This window comes from Triticum dicoccoides, chromosome 7B (assembly GCF_002162155.2).
Source record: "Triticum dicoccoides isolate Atlit2015 ecotype Zavitan chromosome 7B, WEW_v2.0, whole genome shotgun sequence".
Taxonomy (NCBI): Eukaryota; Viridiplantae; Streptophyta; class Magnoliopsida; order Poales; family Poaceae; genus Triticum; species Triticum dicoccoides.
Window position 1 is genome coordinate 437,893,914 of NC_041393.1, and position 18,521 is coordinate 437,912,434.

The following is an 18,521-nucleotide window of genomic DNA, read 5'->3' on the forward strand; positions in this document are numbered from 1 at the left end:
AAACTTAGGCGAGTACTGGACTGCAGCTAAGCCCCCGAGTGAGAGTATTGCTCACCACTCGGTAGGATTTTTCAAACTTAGGCGAGTATTGGACTGTAGCTAAGCCCCCGACTGAGAGGATTTCTCAACACTCGGTAGGATTTTTTAAACTTAGGCGAGTACTGGACTGCAGCTAAGCCTTCGAGTGAGATGATTGCTCGCCACTCGGTAGGATTTTTTTAACTTAGGCGAAACAGATTCGCGGCTAAGCCCCCGAGTGGGATGCTTGCTCACCACTCGGTAGGATTTTTTTTTCAACTTAGGCGAAACAGATTCGCAGCTAAGCCCCCGATTGGAAGGCTTGCTCACCACTCGGTAGGATTTTTTCAACTTAGGCGAAACGGATTCGCAGCTAAGGCACCCACTGGGGGATTTAGAACATGTAAAAAAGGAACAATAATCATTCAAGAGACTGTAAAATCTTTTATAATCAAACTAGAAGGAATTTCTTATTACATCTTAACAGTCTGAATGCTTAAGTGTAAAAGGGGCGGAGCAGCTCCGCATTCCAAGTGCGTGGCTCGTCTTTATTGTGCTCGACATTGTAAAGACGGTATGCTCCGTTGTGGAGCACTTTGGTGACAATGAAGGGGCCTTCCCAAGCAGGAGCGAGCTTGTGTGGTTTCTACTGGTCCACCAAAAGAACCAAGTCTCCCTCCTGAAATGCCCGACCCCTCACGTTTCTGGCGTGGAATCGGCGCAGGTCTTGCTGATAAATGGTCGACCGGATCAAGGCCATCTCTCTTTCCTCTTCCAGGAGATCGACTGCATCTTGCCGAGCCTATTCTACTTCATCTTCTAAGAAAAGTTCGACTCGGGGTGCATTATGAAGCAAGTCACTCGGAAGTACAGCTTCAACTCCATAGACTAAGAAGAATGGAGTTCGGCCAGTCGACCGATTAGGAGTTGTTCTCAATGCCCAAAGTACTGATGGAAGTTCATCAACCCAGGCGCCTGCTGCATGCTTGAGCTCACGCATCAATCAGGGTTTCAATCCTTTGATAACCAATCCATTTGCTCTTTCAGCTTGTCCATTCGACTGAGGATGGGCGACTTAAGCATAGTCAACCCTAGTGCCTTGGGAAGCACAAAAGGCTCTGAACTCATCAGAATCGAAGTTCGAACCATTATGAGTGATGATGTTGTGTGGAACACCATATCTAAATGTTAATTCTCTGATGAAACTAATAGTTGTACTTGCTCCAAGGTTTTTGATGGGCTTGGCTTCAATCCATTTGGTGAACTTGTCGACTGCTACGAGCACATGGGTAAAGCCACTCCTGCCAGTCCTCAGAGGTCCAGCCATATCTAATCCCCAAACAGCAAAAGGCCAGACGAGTGGAATAGTCTTCAGAGCTAACGTGGGTTTATGGGACATGTTAGAGTAAAACTGACACCCTTCACATTTGTCTACTATTTCTTTCGCCATCTCGTTGGCATGTGGCCAGTAAAATCCGGCTCGGTATGCTTTGGCCACGATGGTCCGAGAGGACGCGTGGTGACTACAGGTCCCCGAGTTAATATCATTGAGGATCATTCAGCCTTCTTCTGGCGTGATGCATTTCTGACTGACTCCAGTTACACTTTCTCTGAACAACTGTCCTCTTATCACAGTAAAGGCTTTGGATCGCCAGACGATCTGACGAGCCTCTTCTTAATACTCTGGAAGTTCTTTCCTAAGAATGTATGCAATGTATGGCACTGTCCAGTCGGGAGTGACGACCAAAACCTCCATGATCAAGTCGACCACGGCTGGTACTTCGACTTCAGTCGGATCTGTGGCACTCTTAGGCTGTGGGGGCTCTTCAGTGAAAGGATCTTCCTGAACTGAAGGTGAGTGAATATGTTCCAAAAACACATTGCTGGGAATGGTCTCTCTCTTGGATCCTATCTTTGTCAATTCATCTGCAGCTTGATTTTTCAGTCGGGGTATATGGTGAAGCTCCAACCCCTCAAACTTGTTTTCCAACTTTCTTACTGCGTTGCAATAACCAGTCATAGCCGGGCTCCTGACATCCCACTCTTTCATTACTTGATTAACCACCAAATCTGAGTCACCGTAGACCATGAGGCGACAGACACCGAGTGAAATGGCCATACGCACCCTGTATAAAAGTGCTTCATATTCAGCTTCATTGTTGGAGGAATCAAAATGAATCTGGAGAACATAACTGAGCTTGTCTCCACGAGGGGATACCAATACCACCCCAGCACCGGAACCATTCAACATCTTGGAGCCATCGAAGAACATGGTCCAATGCTCCGAGTGAACTTGAGTCGGCAGTTGCTGCTCAATCCACTCGGCAAGGAAATCTGCAATTGCTTGGGACTTGATAGCTTTCTTTGCCTCAAACTTGATATCCAATGGAAGGAGTTCAATCGCCCATTTTGCCACTCGACCAGTTGCATCTCTGTTGTTCAAAATTTCAGATAATGGTGCATCGCTGACGACTGTAATGGAGTGATCAGAGAAATAGTGTTCAACCTTCTTCATGGTCATGTAGATTCCATAAACAAGCTTCTGATAATGCAGATATCTCTACTTGGATGGAGTCAATACTTCAGAAAGATAATACACTGGGCGTTGAACTTTATAGGCTTTTCCTTCTTCCTCCTGCTCGACCGTGAGTACTGTACTGACAACTTGTCTAGTGGCTGCAATGTAAAGCAGTAAAGGCTCTTTGCTGACTGGTGCAGCAAGCACCGTTTGGGTGGAAAGCAGGGCTTTGAGCTCTGCAAACGCTGCGTCAGCTTCATCAGTCCACTCGAATTTATCAGATTTCTTCATCAGTCGGTAAAGAGGTAATGCCTTTTCACCGAGACGAGAAATGAATCGACTCAAGGTGGTTAAACAATCAGTAAGCTTCTGAATGTCATGCACACGCACAGGGCGTTTCATTTGGAGGATGGCACCGACTTTCTCTGGGTTCGCGTCGATCCCCCATTCAGAAACGAGGAAACCGAGTAACTTTCCACCTGGGACTCCGAATGTGCACTTCAACGGATTAAGCTTGATATCATACCTTCTTATGTTGGCAAAGGTTTATGCGAGGTCGGTCAGCATCTCGGAACCCTTACGCGACTTGACCACAATGTCATCCATATATGCTTCCACATTCCGACTGATTTGAGTGAGCAGGCACTTCTGAATCATCCTCATGAATGTGTCACCAACATTTTTGAGACCAAATGGCATGGTGACATAGAAAAAGCACCTGAATGGGGTGATGAAAGCCATTTTTATTTCATCGGGTCCATACAGTCGGATCTGATGATACCCGAAATATGCGTCTAGAAAAGACAAGCGCTCACACCCCGCAGTCGAGTCGACAATTTGATCGATGCGGGGGAGAGGGAAATGATCTTTCGAGCAGGACCGATTGTTATACTTGAAATCGATGCACATATGAAGTGAATCGTCCTTCTTAGGGACCATGACCACATTGGCAAGCCACTCGGAGTGGTAGATCTCCCGGATGAACTCTGCTGCTAGGAGCCGAGCCACTTCCTCGCCAATTGCTTTTCTCTTCTGCACGATGGACCGTCAAAGATGCTCCTTGATAGGTTTGGCCTTCGGATCTACTCGCAAATGGTGCTCAGCCAGTCCCCTGGGTACACCTGGCATGTCAGAAGGTTTCCATGCAAAGATGTCCCAGTTCTGACGGAGGAACTGGATGAGCGCTTCTTCCTATTTGCTGTCGAGTGTTGTTGAGATATGAGTCGGTGCAGCATTGGGATCGGTCGGGTGAATATGAACCGGCTTTGTTTCTCCAGACGACTAGAATGCAGAATCTATGGCAGGCTTCTTGGCTCGCAACAAATCACTCGGATCTGCATTTTTCTGATACTCTTGAGATTCAACTGCTACCATTTGTGCATCGGCAATTTTAGAACCCTTCGGAAGCATTCCTCTGCTTTCTGCCGATTGCTAGTGACTGTGATCACTCCTCTGGGCCAGGCATCTTCAGCTTGAGGTGCACGTAACATGGCCGAGCCATAAAACGTGCATAAGCAGGTCTACCCAGAATAGCATGATAAGCACTCTAGAAATCCACTACTTCAAATGTCAACTTTTCCTTGCGGTAATTCTTGGAATCACCAAAAACTACGTCAAGGGCGATCTGGCCAAGTGATTTTGCTTTCTTCCCAGGGATAACGCCATGAAAACTCATATTGCTTTCGCTAATCTTGGACATCGGAATGCCCATCCCTTTTAATGTTTCAGCATAAAGGATATTCAGGCCGCTACCACCATCCATTAGCACTTTGGTCAGTCGAGTGCCTTCAACAACTGGGTCGACCACCAACGCTTGCCTCCCAGGAGTGGCTATACACGACGGGTGATCAGAATGGTCGAATGTGATGGTTGTTTGTGACCATTTCAGGTATGTCGTCATTGCCGGAGCAACCATATTTACTTCCCTGTTGATAAATTTCAATCGACTCTTGCTCTCAACATCAGCAAAAATCACCAGGGTGGAATTGACCTTAGGATAACCATCATCTTCCTCATTGTCCTCGTCCCTGTCTGACTCCTTTTCCTTTTCACAGGGTTGTTTCTCTCGGAATTGCTGGATCAGGAGTCGACACTGCCGAGTGATGTGCTTAGGATAAATCATATTACCCTATTCATCCTTCTTTGTATGAATGTGACATGGTAAATCCAACACATCATTTCCCACTTGATCTTTTATCTTCTTAGGGGTCCAGGGCCCCTTAGGTTTTCCTTTAAAATTTCCTTGAACTACTGCCGCAGCTTCACCAGGCGCTGCAGGTTCAGCCTTACGTTTCTGTTTCCGATTGAAATTGCCTCCACCGGCGCCCTGGCCGACTGGCTTACTCTTTCTGCTGCGGAGTTGATCCTCTTCTTCTCCCTTAGCGTACTGAGTGGCTATTTCCATCATCCGAGTCAGACACGTATCTCCGGTCTGACCAAATTTCAGGACCAGCTCTCGATATTTAACGCCTTCCTTGAAGGCACACACTGCTTGGTGCTCAGATACATTTTCCACAGCGTGATGCAAAATGGTCTACCTCTGAATGTAGTCCCTTAGAGTCTCACTTGGTTTTTGCCCGCAATGCTGCAATTCTGTTAATCCTGCTGGTCGCTTACAAGTACCCTCAAAAGTTCTGAGGAACACTCGGGCAAGCTCCTCCCAACTGAATATACTGCTCGGGGCTAACTGAGTCAACCATGCTTTGGCTGACCCTTCCAACATCAGAGGAAGATGCTTCATGGCCACTTCATCATTACCGCCACCAATCTGTACAGCCACTCAGTAATCCTCAAGCCAAGTGTCAGGCTTGGACTCTCCAGTGAACTTGCTGACACCATTCGCCAACCTGAAGTTGAGAGGAATGACTACAGCCCTGATGGCTCTGCTGAAACATTCGGGACCCGAAACATAAACTCTACTGCTAGTGGGACGATCTCTGTCAAGGCCCTCCCTGTGCGCTCTATTCCGGTCGACTAGACCTTGAACGAGAATAGATCTCGCATTGAAGCCTGGCTCTCTTGGGTCGACCGGTACTCTGCGCTCGCCACTGTAAGGGAGGTGTGAGCGCTCGACAGCGGTCATCACGGCTGAGTTCATCACGGCTGAGTTGGTGATCACGCTGCCCATGGTTTATGTACTGATCCTGCTGATGGCCACGACCTTCACGCCGCAGGGGCGATCTTGGGCTGTGGGCCGACTGAACTGTATCCGCCATCACGGACCTGCTGTGAATCATATTTCGTGACTGAGACGCTGCTATGTTTTGTTCTCCTGCTGCCCGGAGTAAGGCCCAGATCTGCATCAAACCTCTGCCAGCCTCCTACTAGGAAGGCTGAATTGATTATGCTATACGGGCCGCAGTTGCGAGATTTTGAATCAGAGTGCGGTATACCTTAGGTTGAGGCGTAAAAAGCTGTCGTCGACTGGAGTCCGGGATCCACTCCCAAGCATGCTCGTCGAGTGCATGCTGAAGGTTCTCCAGTCGAGTGCGCTCAGCCAAATTAGCCAAGCGCACCTCTTCTAAGGCCCGAGCCTAGGGGGTTTCCCCAACGATGGGCATGTGGAGTGCATCCATGTTGCAGCGATGAAGTTCTTCTCTCTGCTATGAAGAGAGGGGTTCAGGACGGTACTCCTCGTGAACGCGCGACGGATCGCCGCCACCATCACCGTCGTCATCGCGGCGGAAGGCAGATGGACTACGTGGTCCGTCGACCATCAAGACTTCAGCCATAGGGTCGCTGCTATTGCACTTGGATGCGGTCTCGACGGAGCCAGTCGACAGGTCGAACAAGCCATAGAGAGTTTCGTCGGGCTCGATTGACGCGACTTGATGGGTGGCTGACTGACGAGACACCACATGTTTCACCCACCGCTGAAGCCGCGAACGACCGGATCGCTTGCGACAGTGAATAGCGTGGAGTGAGGACACCACGGGAGCCAACCGATACTGGGTCGACGACTGCCGGAGAAGGACACCGCGTATGCACACGCTAAAGTGCGTTGCCTCACGGACGGGGAGTGCCTCGATGTCAAGGGGAGCTTCCTGAAGCCAGGCGGAGTCGTCGGTGACGAAGACAAGCACCCCGAGATGGATCTCACGGCCCTCATCCAATCCACCGCTGGAAACCATGATGATAGGGATCAGAAAAATCACAACTTCACCAAAAAGTCGCTAAGACACCTGCCCCATGGTGGGCGCCAACTGTCGTGGTCCTAAGACTGACAGTAGAATGGGGGTAGGTATGAGGAGGCAAGATCTCGGCTATGGTGAAGTTGTACACGCATGATTTATGAGTTCAGGCCCTCCACGGTGGAAGTAAAAGCCCTACGTCTCGGTGCCCGGAGGCGGTCGATTGGATTATATGCGTGTGGTGTTACAGGGGATGCGAACCCTTGTGCCAGAGGAGGGGGGGTGGCTTATATAGTGTGCGCCAGGACCCCATTCATCCTCCATTACAAGGGGTTCAATGTACATAAAGACGGGGCGTTACTGATAACGCCATCCATAAGTGTTATTAATGATCTTAAAGACTACGGAGTGAACGCCTGACCGTTGCAGTGCTGAGTGACCCCTGGTCTTCAGTAGGTCGAGTGGTTTCTTGTATGGTCGAGTGACATCAGGTAAGAGGGGTATCCGAGTGATATGGTTGGTCGAGTGGATTGCACTCGACGCCTTCCCTGGGTATTCCTTGTTGTCTCTTGGGCTTCTTTGCTTCTAGGGTAGTGACCTTGGGTAGGGCGTATAGGTTAGGCCTGTGACCCTACCCTAGGTCCGTATCCTCATCAACGCATGCCACCATCACAGTCTCCCCTAGAGGGTTACAACTCATGATAATTAAGGGTTTCCCCGTGGACGCGGCCTCTCTAAGGTTCTCCGTAGTTCCCCGATAAATTGCAAAGACTAGGAGCGATAGGCTTTTACTGTCACCTCAAATTACCCTCGCATCCTAAACCTTTACAACGAAAGTGATATACTTCGTGGCCATAAGGCACAAATGTTGAGTGGGGCCCCTTCACAACATTCATGGAGTTATTAAAATAAGCATCCAACAGGGGATATCATATCCAGAATAAACGTTTTAGATCCTAGACATACCAAGGTTCTTCCATATCCCTAAGAACTTGGGGTCTACTCACACATGAGGGCAACAAACATCATGACAATGGTAATGGAATACATGGATGAGTGATTAAAATGGTACACCGAAGGATCCACTACGGTTCTTGATGTTGCAAATGATAAGGATGTGGATGATGATGATGATGATGATGATGATGATGATGATGATGATGAAGTGGATGATGATGACGGTGGTGATAACGTTTTCCTCTTCTGCAGTGAGAAGGATCCACTCCTCCTTGCCAATCCCTCCCCCGGGTGAACTCCATAGGCTAGGGTTCTGTCTTCTAGATGGGTTTCTATTGTCTTTGGGCATCTCCCCCATGATCCGTTTCGACGGGGCGAAAACACTTGATCTAGCAATGGGGGCGGCGTGCCATATGACCACTCATACGGGCGCTTGCGGGCATACGGAACACCGTCTTTTGTGCTGAAAGCATGAGGATGTCCATTCCTTTCGCCTTCTTGCTTGATTCTTTTATGGAAAGTGATTATCACCTTAAATACATGATTCCACCACCATTTCTGAGAATTTTCTCCATTAAATGGTAATTGATACAAAAGATGTTACTTGAGGGATTATCAACAAAAAGAAGTGCGCAAACACAGTAAAATTCGACAAAGCCTACCATGTAGGCACAAAATACTTAGTAAATACATCACATAAATTGGAATCACTAACTCCCCCAAACTTAAGTCTTGCTCATCCCCGAGCAAGTACCGTGGCTTGTAAAAACAAGGTCAGCCTTGTGCTTATGAGATACAGATATGTAGAAGCATGAGTCCATCACTGTTCTAAAGGAACGGTTTGAGATAAAAGATTTGTAACATATGGTAGCTCATAATCACCATGATAATGACCATGCAGACATCCACACTCTGTCGCTCAATTTTATTGTGAACAGGTAACAACTTCATATCCTAGTCCATCACTATTTCAACTAGGCAAGCAGTTATTCTCTTCCTCTTATTCTTTTTGGGACTTTATATTCTTTATATAATTAAGTCTCCTGTCATTGAGACATGCTAAAGGATCATCTCATCTTTTTGTATGATATGCAGCCGAACGTGAATCTCGACAAGACTTATTTTACAAGAGCCCTTTTTAATTTTTAGGAGGATTAATTTCTTTGCTTGCTGTTTGTGAGTTGAAACCTTCAATGAACTACCATATATAGTTATTTCATCTTTCAAAAATTTAACAACTGCAATGTCAAGGACTTATAATCATCATGAAAGTATTGATGTGCTACTATTTAGATCCCAATAATCATCAAGTACATTCTCAATTTAGCAATAATGGTCTCACGCATCAAGATATGTGTATACTCATCGGAAATGATCTTCCCTTATTCAAGAGAAAAATGATAGTTAAACTTTATTGAAAGTAAATCCTAATCTCAACTTGCGGAAAGGAAATGCATAAAAGTAAACATACAATGTGCACGTGAATCTCCACAAGCTTACAATCAAGCCGGGGAGATCCAAAAACTAAGCATTATATGCTCACTCCTGGGAATCTTGGAAGGAAGCAAAGATGATTTTGAGTTTCTTCTTCATCCCCTCAATCACGCCTTGCTAATCCTGGGAAAAAAAATTTAAATTTGTGCAGTGTTGTTGTTAAGAGCTTCAATCATAAGCCTGACCCTATGAAGAAGACCACCAACCCTTGCTTCTAAGTCTTCACTCATCAGCCAGTAAGAATCAATCCCATCTCTAATCACATAACACAAGCCTTCAAAGCTTTCTCCAATCCCCTGATCTTTTCCTTCATCTCCTCCGGGGTTGGTTGCTGCTTTCCCCACTCAGCTTGAGGAGGACCCCGAGGAAATAATGGAATAGATCCTCGAATATTCAATTGGTAGGTATTAGGAGGATACTCATCTGGAGTGGTGTCATCATCTTCTTTTATTGCTTGTTCTTCCTCTTTGATCTCCACCACCTCAACCTTGTCATCAAGATCCTTTTTCTTCGGACACGGTTCTTCCTTAAGGCCTAGCTTCCTCAAGTCTCTCCATCCTGAGGGCACGCCATCATCCAAGTTGGGGAAGGGGATGATGCGAGCATAGGTGGATGAGGTCTTGTTGCTCATGGTGGCGGTCAGACTCGTGATCTGTAACGAAAAGCTTTTTGGTAGAGACGGGAAGCAAAAGAGATGTGATAATAGATGGTTTAGGGCTTAATGACGCGCCCCTTCCCTCCTTATAAAGGCTAACCTAATAGGTAATCATGAGACAAAGGATAAAAAGTTAGTTAGAAAGAAATCGGAACAAAATCGGGAAGGGATCTGAAAAACATACTATTCCAAACAGGCGCTCGCACTCGTATGACCGGTCGTTTGGTCTGCTACCGAGATCTCTCTCTCTCTTTTACCTGTTGTGATGGCAAAATCATGCAAGCACCTATATGGGCGCTCACGGTAATTTGATATGCCGTTGTTTGTTCTGTGGTTTTCTCCTCTGCCGAGCACAACTCAAACGATCACTGGCATCTACATGAAACACCGTCTTTCTTGCTGAAATTGTCACCACTTTCATTTGCCATCCATGCGACTGCCCAAATGGGAGCCTTCGATCCTTTGGAACATCATCTTTCTTCTTGTTGATTGCAGCTTCAGCTTCTCCCTTAGAAATTTTTCCTCCTCCTGAAAGGTTAGTGACAAAGCTCCCAACTAATGACAAAAATTCCAACTTCTCAGACTTCAGTTTTAACAAGGCTAATAAAATCCTAATCTCTGGACTTGTTTTTACATCTATCTTCCTGGGGTATTATTTCATACCTTTTGTTCCCTCCGAAGGGCTTCGACTTTCTCAAGAGTGAGTGTCGGTGTCAAAACCGGCGGATCTCGGGTAGGGGGTCCCGAACTGTGCGTCTAGGCGGATGGTAACAGGAGACAAGGGACACGATGTTTTTACCCAGGTTCGGGCCCTCTCGATGGAGGTAAAACCCTACTCCTGCTTGATTAATATTGATGATATGGGTAGTACAAGAGTAGATCTACCACGAGATCAGAGTGGCTAAACCCTAGAATCTAGCCTATGGTATGATTGTTGTTCGTCCTACGGACTAAAACTCTCTGGTTTATATAGACACCGGAGAGGGCTAGGGTTACACAGAGTCGGTTACAATGGGAGGAGATCTTCATGTTGTATCGCCAAGCTTGCCTTCCACGCCAAGGAAAGCTCCATCCGGACACGGGACGGAGTCTTCAATCTTGTATCTTCATAGTCCGGGAGTCCGGCCATCCGGACACCCCCTAATCCAGGACTCCCTCAGTAGCCCCTGAACCAGGCTTCAATGACGACGAGTCCGGCGCGCAAGTTGTCTTCGGCATTGCAAGGCGGGTTCCTCCTCCGAATATTTCATAGAAGATGTTGAACACCAGGGTAGTGTCTGACTCTGCAAAATAAGTTCCACATTCCTTCGTAGAGAGAATAATATTTGTATTAATCGGATCTGCTGACGTATTCCGTGGCGTGACATCATGCCACAGCCAGGCTCTTTATTTATTTTATTGTTCCACCTCAGCGTGTTTAGCGAGGCGGTTTCCTTGGCACGTCTTGTCAAAGCAGAGATCGTGTCCCCTTATTCCGGGATTCTCATCAATACGGGTGTGGGTAACCCAACCGCGCCATTAACCGCGGCGCTTGGGGGATAAGCGAGTTTTATTAGGCCGGTGGGGGGCTCGTAGTGTTGGCCGCCCATATAAGGGGATAAGAATCTGCCCTTTCCATTCACGTCCTCTTCCTCCTCTGCTTATCCGTCCCTGCGCGCTCGAGCTCCAGCGCCCAAGCCCGCACTTCCCACCTCAACCTTCTCCAGCCATGTCAGGAGCGGGAGGTAGATGGATGGCCTCCTCCGTCACGGAGGGACAAATCAAAAACCTGAGGGAGGCCGGATACTTGTCTAACGACATCACGCACCGGCTCCCAGATGCGGGGCAACTCACTCCCACCCCCAGGCCCCATGAGAGGGTTGTTTTTCTTCCCCATTTCCTCCGCGGACTGGGTTTTCCTCTTCACCCGTTCGTCCGGGGGCTCATGTTCTACTACGGACTGGACTTCCACGACCTGGCCCCGAACTTCATCCTCAATATCTCGGCGTTTATCGTCGTGTGCGAGGCCTTCTTCCGCATCCAGCCCCACTTTGGCCTATGGCTGAAGATCTTCAGCGTCAAGCCGAAGGTCGTGCAAGGCCGACAGGCGGAATGTGGAGGTGCCATGGTGGTCATGATAGCCAACGTCACCTGGCTCGAGGGTGCCTTCGTGGAAACCATCAAAGGGTGGCAATTTGGGTGGTTTTATATTACTGAGCCGCGTGACCCCAAATGGGCAGCGGCCCCTGAATTTAGATCCGGCATCCCCACCCGGCTCACATCCTGGAAAGAGATGGGCCTGTCGTGGGGCAATCCGGAAGAGGTGACCGGACTCCAAACCTGCGTCCAAGACCTGGTGGCCAAGAAGGTTAAACTTGTCAACGTGGTCTAGGTCATGCTCTTCTGCCGGATCCTCCCATGTCAACAACGGGACTTCAATTTGTGGGAGTACGACCCGGCCCGGCACCAGACTCTATCCCGGCTCTTCAAAACGAAGCACGAGGATGCCTGGAAGGTGCTTTTCAAAAGCTCTGAGGTCTCCCCTCCCGTCATCGAGGATCTCGGGTTCTGCACCAAACGTCAAGCCTCCGAAGTAAGATTACCTTTAGTCCCTTACAGGATATCTGCATTTCATAGTGTGACCTTATGTGGGATCTAAACTCCCGTTCCTTTGACAGGATTGGAAGAGGACATCCGGACAGTTTGACTGTCCGGCCCCTTTGCCTGAAGGCCTAGTAGACGCACACTTAGCGAAGCTACTGGTTCCGGCGCCCCATGTGGTGCCGGATAAGAAGGCCAAGGAGAAGGCCACGGGGACCCGAAGGAGTTCCCGGCGCCCGGTGTCGTCGGATTTGCCCGACGGCCCCAACGCGCCCTCCGCCTCCGAAGATAAGGAGGAGGAAGAAGAAGATGCCTCTCCCCCTCCAGCGGGGGGAGGAAAGAAGAGAAAGGCCGCCCCAACTGGGGAAGCCGGAGGGTCCAAGAAGGGGAAGCCCCTTCTGTCGGACTACGCCCCCGACGCCGAAGACGGCGAGGAGGACTGGCCATCCAGGGTCAAGCCCCTGGCAAAGTCGTAAGTGTCCAGCTACCTGAATGAATTATTGCACTCCTTTATTATTTGATAGCTTCTAACACCGAAGCTAATCATGCAGTCCGCCCAGAGCTCAGCTCGGTGATTCATCGAGCGGATCTCTGAATTCGTCCGATGTGAATAGCACTTCACTTCCGACGGCCTCCTCCCCTCTCCCTACAGACGATGCTGAGGTGGAGTCCCATAGGGGACAAAACCAGGAGGAGGTGGTCCTGGAAGCGCCGCAAGGCGACCTTCCGGACTCCCAGCCCAAAGGGGGTAAAGCCCCGGAGGGATCTAAGTCCGGCCCTGGGCCAGACACTGCTCCGGAACCATCAGTGGTTCCAGAGCCCGACAGGTGGCGGCTTCACAAGAAGGGCAAGTCCGCGACACCGGCGACTTCCATCCACCCGGAGGCGCCGGACAATTTGCTGGATGCGCTCAATAGCGCCTCTATCGACGAAGAACACCACACTGTTATGAGTGTGGTGATTCAGAAGGTTCAGTCCGCCAAGAGAGGGCTGACGGAAGCCTGCACAAGCCTGTTAACGGGCTTTGAGGTATGTGTTCAGAAACATATATAAAAAATGTTACCGCATAGACAGTAGCCCCTGATGCTTAGTTCGGTGTTCGGAAAGAAAAGCCGAACTGAGTATCTTAAAAGATATACGCAGGAGTCTAATAGAAATATGTCAATATGGGAATGCAGGCTGCGCTACTGACCTCTGCCGCACTGACTGCGGAGGTCAATGCCTTGAAGGAAAGCCTCGAGCGGTCCGAGAGCGAGCTCGGCCATGCCAGGAAGCAACTCGAGGATAAAGAGGGTACATAGTACCTCCTGTAAATGTATATAAAAATACTTGGTTGCATAATAATAATAACAGGACCAACGTTAATGTTGCAGGAGCCATGACCGAGGTGGCGACCCTGAAAGAGGCGGTCTCCAAGGCCGAAAAGAGTGCGGCCTTGGAGCGCGCCGAGCGAGAGAAGCGGGAGGCGCGGGTGGCGGAGGTGCGGCAAGAGCTCCAGGCTCTCGTGGAAAAACACGAGAGCTTGAAGCGTGACTCGAAAACTCGAGAGTCCGAGCTTGCCTTGGGTCTTGAGAGTGCCAAGACCGCTAAGGCCGAAGCCCAGAAGGCCCTTCAGGAGATCGAGGCGATGAAGAAGATAGCGGCGGGTAAGGCATTCTCTATGCAAAGCAAAAATATAAAAGTTAATTATCTGCCACTTACCCGAATCTGGAGCTCTCCAGGAGCGTTCGCCGATCTGCCCCGTAGTGTGTCTGATGCCACTGCATACTACCGAGCCGAAGAGGGGAGCTCGACGGAAAAAGTGTTCTGGTCTCAGTATGCTGAGGCCGAACATCCGGTGCCCCTGAGCGACTAGCTGAAGCAGCTGGTTGAGCTCCACAAGGTGGCCGAACAAGCCATGAAGGGCCTCATAGCTCGGCTGTGGCCTGGAGAAGTCATGCCTGGGAGCTACTTCGGTCTGGTGCGGCGGATGGTGGACGCGTGTCCGTGGATTGAGGCCGTCAAGCACTCCGTTTGCATTGAAGGTGCCCGTCGGGCCTTTGCCCGTGCTAAGGTGCACTGGGGCAAACTAGACGTGGAGAGGCTATTGACGGACGCGCCACCGCCGGGCAAGGAGTATCATACGCCCGAGATGTATTATAATGGCATTCTGAAGGGTGACCGCCGCATAGCGTATGAGTGTTCCAAAGATGTAATTTTTGAGTAAACTCGCATTTGTTATCCTGTACGCTGAAGCTTTGTTCATATGCGTTAAGCAACACTTGTTAATTTAAAATATTACCTTCTATGCGGCCGCTTATCAAATCTGAGAGATGCAAGTCGTCGGCTTCGACCCCCATGCCACGAGTGTTGGGGTGTTCGGGATAAACCTGAGCGCTCTTGTTCCCATTCTTGGGTCCGTCTAGGGAGGCATTCGGCACAATGAACCAGGCCGTCGGACTTATAATGCTTTATCACTCTCACTTAGCCATAGAATTCTATAATTTTAAATTTCGGTGAAGCCCCTAGTATTCGGAAGACCGAGTTCAGGGCGCTATCCACACCTAGGCCGGATAAGTACGGTTCTTTGCTTGAAGCGGCATAAGTCTTTAAGGACTCGAAAAAACCTCGCGAACAGCGACCGGTCTCTCGCACTATCATGACAGTCAGTTTTATCTTTCTCTATTGAGGTGTTAACCCAGCTCAACTGGGGCACAATCGCAGTAGTTTTCCCAGCGCTACCTTAGCCAACAATGCGGAACGTAAGGTACCAAAACATGGGAGCCGGGCAAACCCAACTATTGACCAAAGACATGATTCAGAGCCGATGCATATAGTGCTATAAGTTCGGGGTGCCGCACTTGTTAGAGTGTTCAGTCTTCTCACACCATGTTATGGGGTGTTGTAAGCCCCTGGTGTATTATCCGTACCAGAGTGTACGGTTGCATAGTGTCATGACTGTACATATTTGCATATATAAAAATATATAAGTACAATAATAGGTAAGAGCTATATATTGTTCATTAAAAAAAGGGCTGCTGCGAAAGCAGAACGATACAAAAAGTGCGGTAAGCAAGAGATGGGAGTATTTGACATATTCCCCTTCAGGGGCAAGCTGCAGGATTGTAAGAGAAACATGTATTAAACTCGTTAGAGAGACCACCTGGAATTTTGACGTGGCTTGCTTCCTCCCAGGCTATTTCATCGTTGGTTCGGCGAGAGTATTGCCGGAGAGGCCTTCCGAATAGTTGGGTCCTGAAAGTGTGTGAAAAAGGAAAACGGCGAAATAGGGCGCCCCCTAGTGCGGTTGAGCCGCATTCTAGGCGTGCCGTTGTTGTGCCCCTCCACTTATTCCCATGGTATCTTTAAGGCGTAATTATGTACGCGTGGTACCAGTATTGCCGTTTGGCAGGGGCTGGGGTTGGGGCCGCATTGCTATGCTTGCTCGGGACGTGCCATCCGGATTTGTTGTAAGTTACTTCAGGCTCGCTTCACGTTGTCCAGACATTTGGCGCCTGGATTGGAGAACTTCCTTGAGAGGCTACTCTGTTCTTCCGCCGCCAGGGCCGCCGTGTGCTCCTCCGTTCGGAGAGAGCGTTCGGTGTTTCCATTTACCGTGATGACTCCGCGAGGTCCTGGCATCTTGAGCTTGAGATATGCGTAGTGTGGCACCGCATTGAATTTTGCAAATGCGGTTCGTCCAAGCAGGGCGTGATAGCCGCTGCGGAATGGGACTATGTCGAAGATTAACTCCTCGCTCTGGAAATTATCCTGTGATCCGAAGACCACCTCGAGTGTGACCGAGCCTATACAGCTGGCTTCTACCCCTGGTATGACACCTTTGAAGGTTGTCTTTGTGGGTTTAATCCTTGAAGGATCGATGCCCATTTTTCGCAATGTGTCCTGGTAAAGCAGGTTCAGGCTACTGCCGCCGTCCATTAGGACTCTGGTAAGGTGAAATCCGTCGATAATTGGGTCTAGGACCAGTGCGGCGAATCCGCCATGACGGATGCTGGTGGGATGGTCCCGTCGATCAAAAGTGATCGGGAAGGAGGACCATGGGTTGAACTTTGGGGCGACTGGCTCCAGCGCATAGACGTCCTTGAGAGCACGCTTCCGCTCCCTTTTGGGGATGTGGGTTGCGTATATCATATTAATCGTCCGAACTTGCGGGGGAAATCCCTTCTGTCCTTTGTTGTTCGGCGGCCGAGGCCCCTCCTCGTCATCGCTATGTAGCCCCTTGTCTCTGGTCTCGGTGCTTATCTTGCCTGCCTTCTTGAACACCCAACAATCCCTGTTGGTGTGATTGGCTGGCTGTTCGGGGGTGCCGTGTATCTGGCACGAGCGATCAAGTATCCGGTCTAAGCTGGATGGGCCCTGAGGGTTTCGTTTGAATGGCTTCTTCTGCTGACCCAGTTTAGAGCCTCTGAATCCGGCATTGACTGCCGTATCTTCAGTATTGTCACCGTTAATGCGGCGCTTATGCTTGTTGCGGCATGACCTGCCGTTGTTATCCTTGGTATCTGAATTGTTGGGCTCTTGCTTATGTTATTACTACGAGCTAGCCAGCTGTCTTCTCCCGCGTAGAAGCGGGTCATGAGTGTCGTGAGGGCTGCCATAGACTTCGGCTTTTCCTGTCCTAGGTGCCGGGCAAGCCATTCATCTCGGATGTTGTGCCTGAAGGCTGCGAGGGCCTCAGCGTCCGGAAAATCGACTATTTGGTTTTTCTTTGTCAGGAACCGTGTCCAGAATTGTCTGGCCGATTCCTCTGGTTGCTGGATTATGTGGCTTAGGTTATCAGCGTCTGGTGGTTGCACATATGTGCCCTGGAAGTTGTCAAGGAATGCGGATTCCAGGTCCTCCCAACAACTGATTGACTCTGCTGGCAGGCTATTAAGTCAATGCCGTGCTGGTCCTTTAAGCTTGAGCGGGAGGTATTTGATGGCGTGTAGATCATCGCCACGGGCCATGTAGATGTGAAGGACATAATCCTCGATCCATACCGCAGGATCTGTTGTGCCATCGTATGATTCGATGTTTACGGGTTTGAAGCCCTCGGGGATTTGATGATCCATTACTTCGTCTGTGAAGCATAGTGGGTGTGCGGCGCCCCTGTACTGAGCTATATCGCGACGCAGCTCGGATGAGCTTGGTCTGTTGTATCCGGCCGGGCCATACTTATTATGTCCGGCGTGACGGCTAGCGTCACGTGAAGCGGGGTGCCCATGCGATCCGTAGATCGATCTTGTTTTCCTTGCCTTATTCTCCAAGATGTCTCGCAGGTCTGTTGCGTCTCCCCGTACTCTGGTATGTTTTGAGCGGTGTCGGGGTGCGGCTTGGGTCGAGGGCCTGAAGGCCTCTCTATCGCGGCCACGGGGTGGCCGATCGGGCGCAACGTACGCTGGTGATGTAGGTTTAGTTGCTTCCTCCTCTAGTTGGGGAAGCATCCTGCGCTTCGGGTAGCTCTTGGATGGGCGTTCTAGTTTATACTCTTCAGCCGCCAGGACTTCAGTCCATCTGTCGGCTAGCAAGTCTTGGTTAGCTCTAACCTGCTGCTGTTTCTTCTTGAGGCTGCTTGCCGTGGCTACGAGTCTGCGTTTGAAACGCTCTTGCTCGACGGGGTCCTCTGGCACGACGAATTCATCACCGTCGAGGCTTGCCTCGTCTTCGAAGGGAGGCATGTAATTGTCGTCCTCATTCTCTTTGTCAGCCGCTCTCTCATGAGGGATGGCTCCTTCGTCCTTTTGTACTGAATCCTGCTGGAGGGGGTTGTCTTCGGCACTGTCTGGCGTATTGTTATCTCCGGTGCCGGAATCGCCGTTTTTGCTTTGGCGGGACTTAGAGCGGCACCGCTGACGTCGGTGCTTGGGTTGCTTCTTGGAGGGGTCATCCTCCGTTCTCTCCTCGCCATCCCCCGCTTTAGGGGTGTCCACCATGTATATGCCATATGATGAGGTGGCTTTCCAGTTCCCTATAGGTACTGGTTCTTGATCGTCTCCTTCATCGGCGTCCATGCCGTCGATGTCTTCGGAGTCAAAGTCGAGCATGTCGGTTAAATCGTCGACAGTGTCTACGAAGTGGGTGGTGGGTGGGCTGCGAATTTCTTCGTCGTCCGTATCCCAACCATGTTGGCCGTAGTCCGGCCAGGGCTCTCCCGACAAAGAGAGAGACTTTAACGATTTCAGGATGT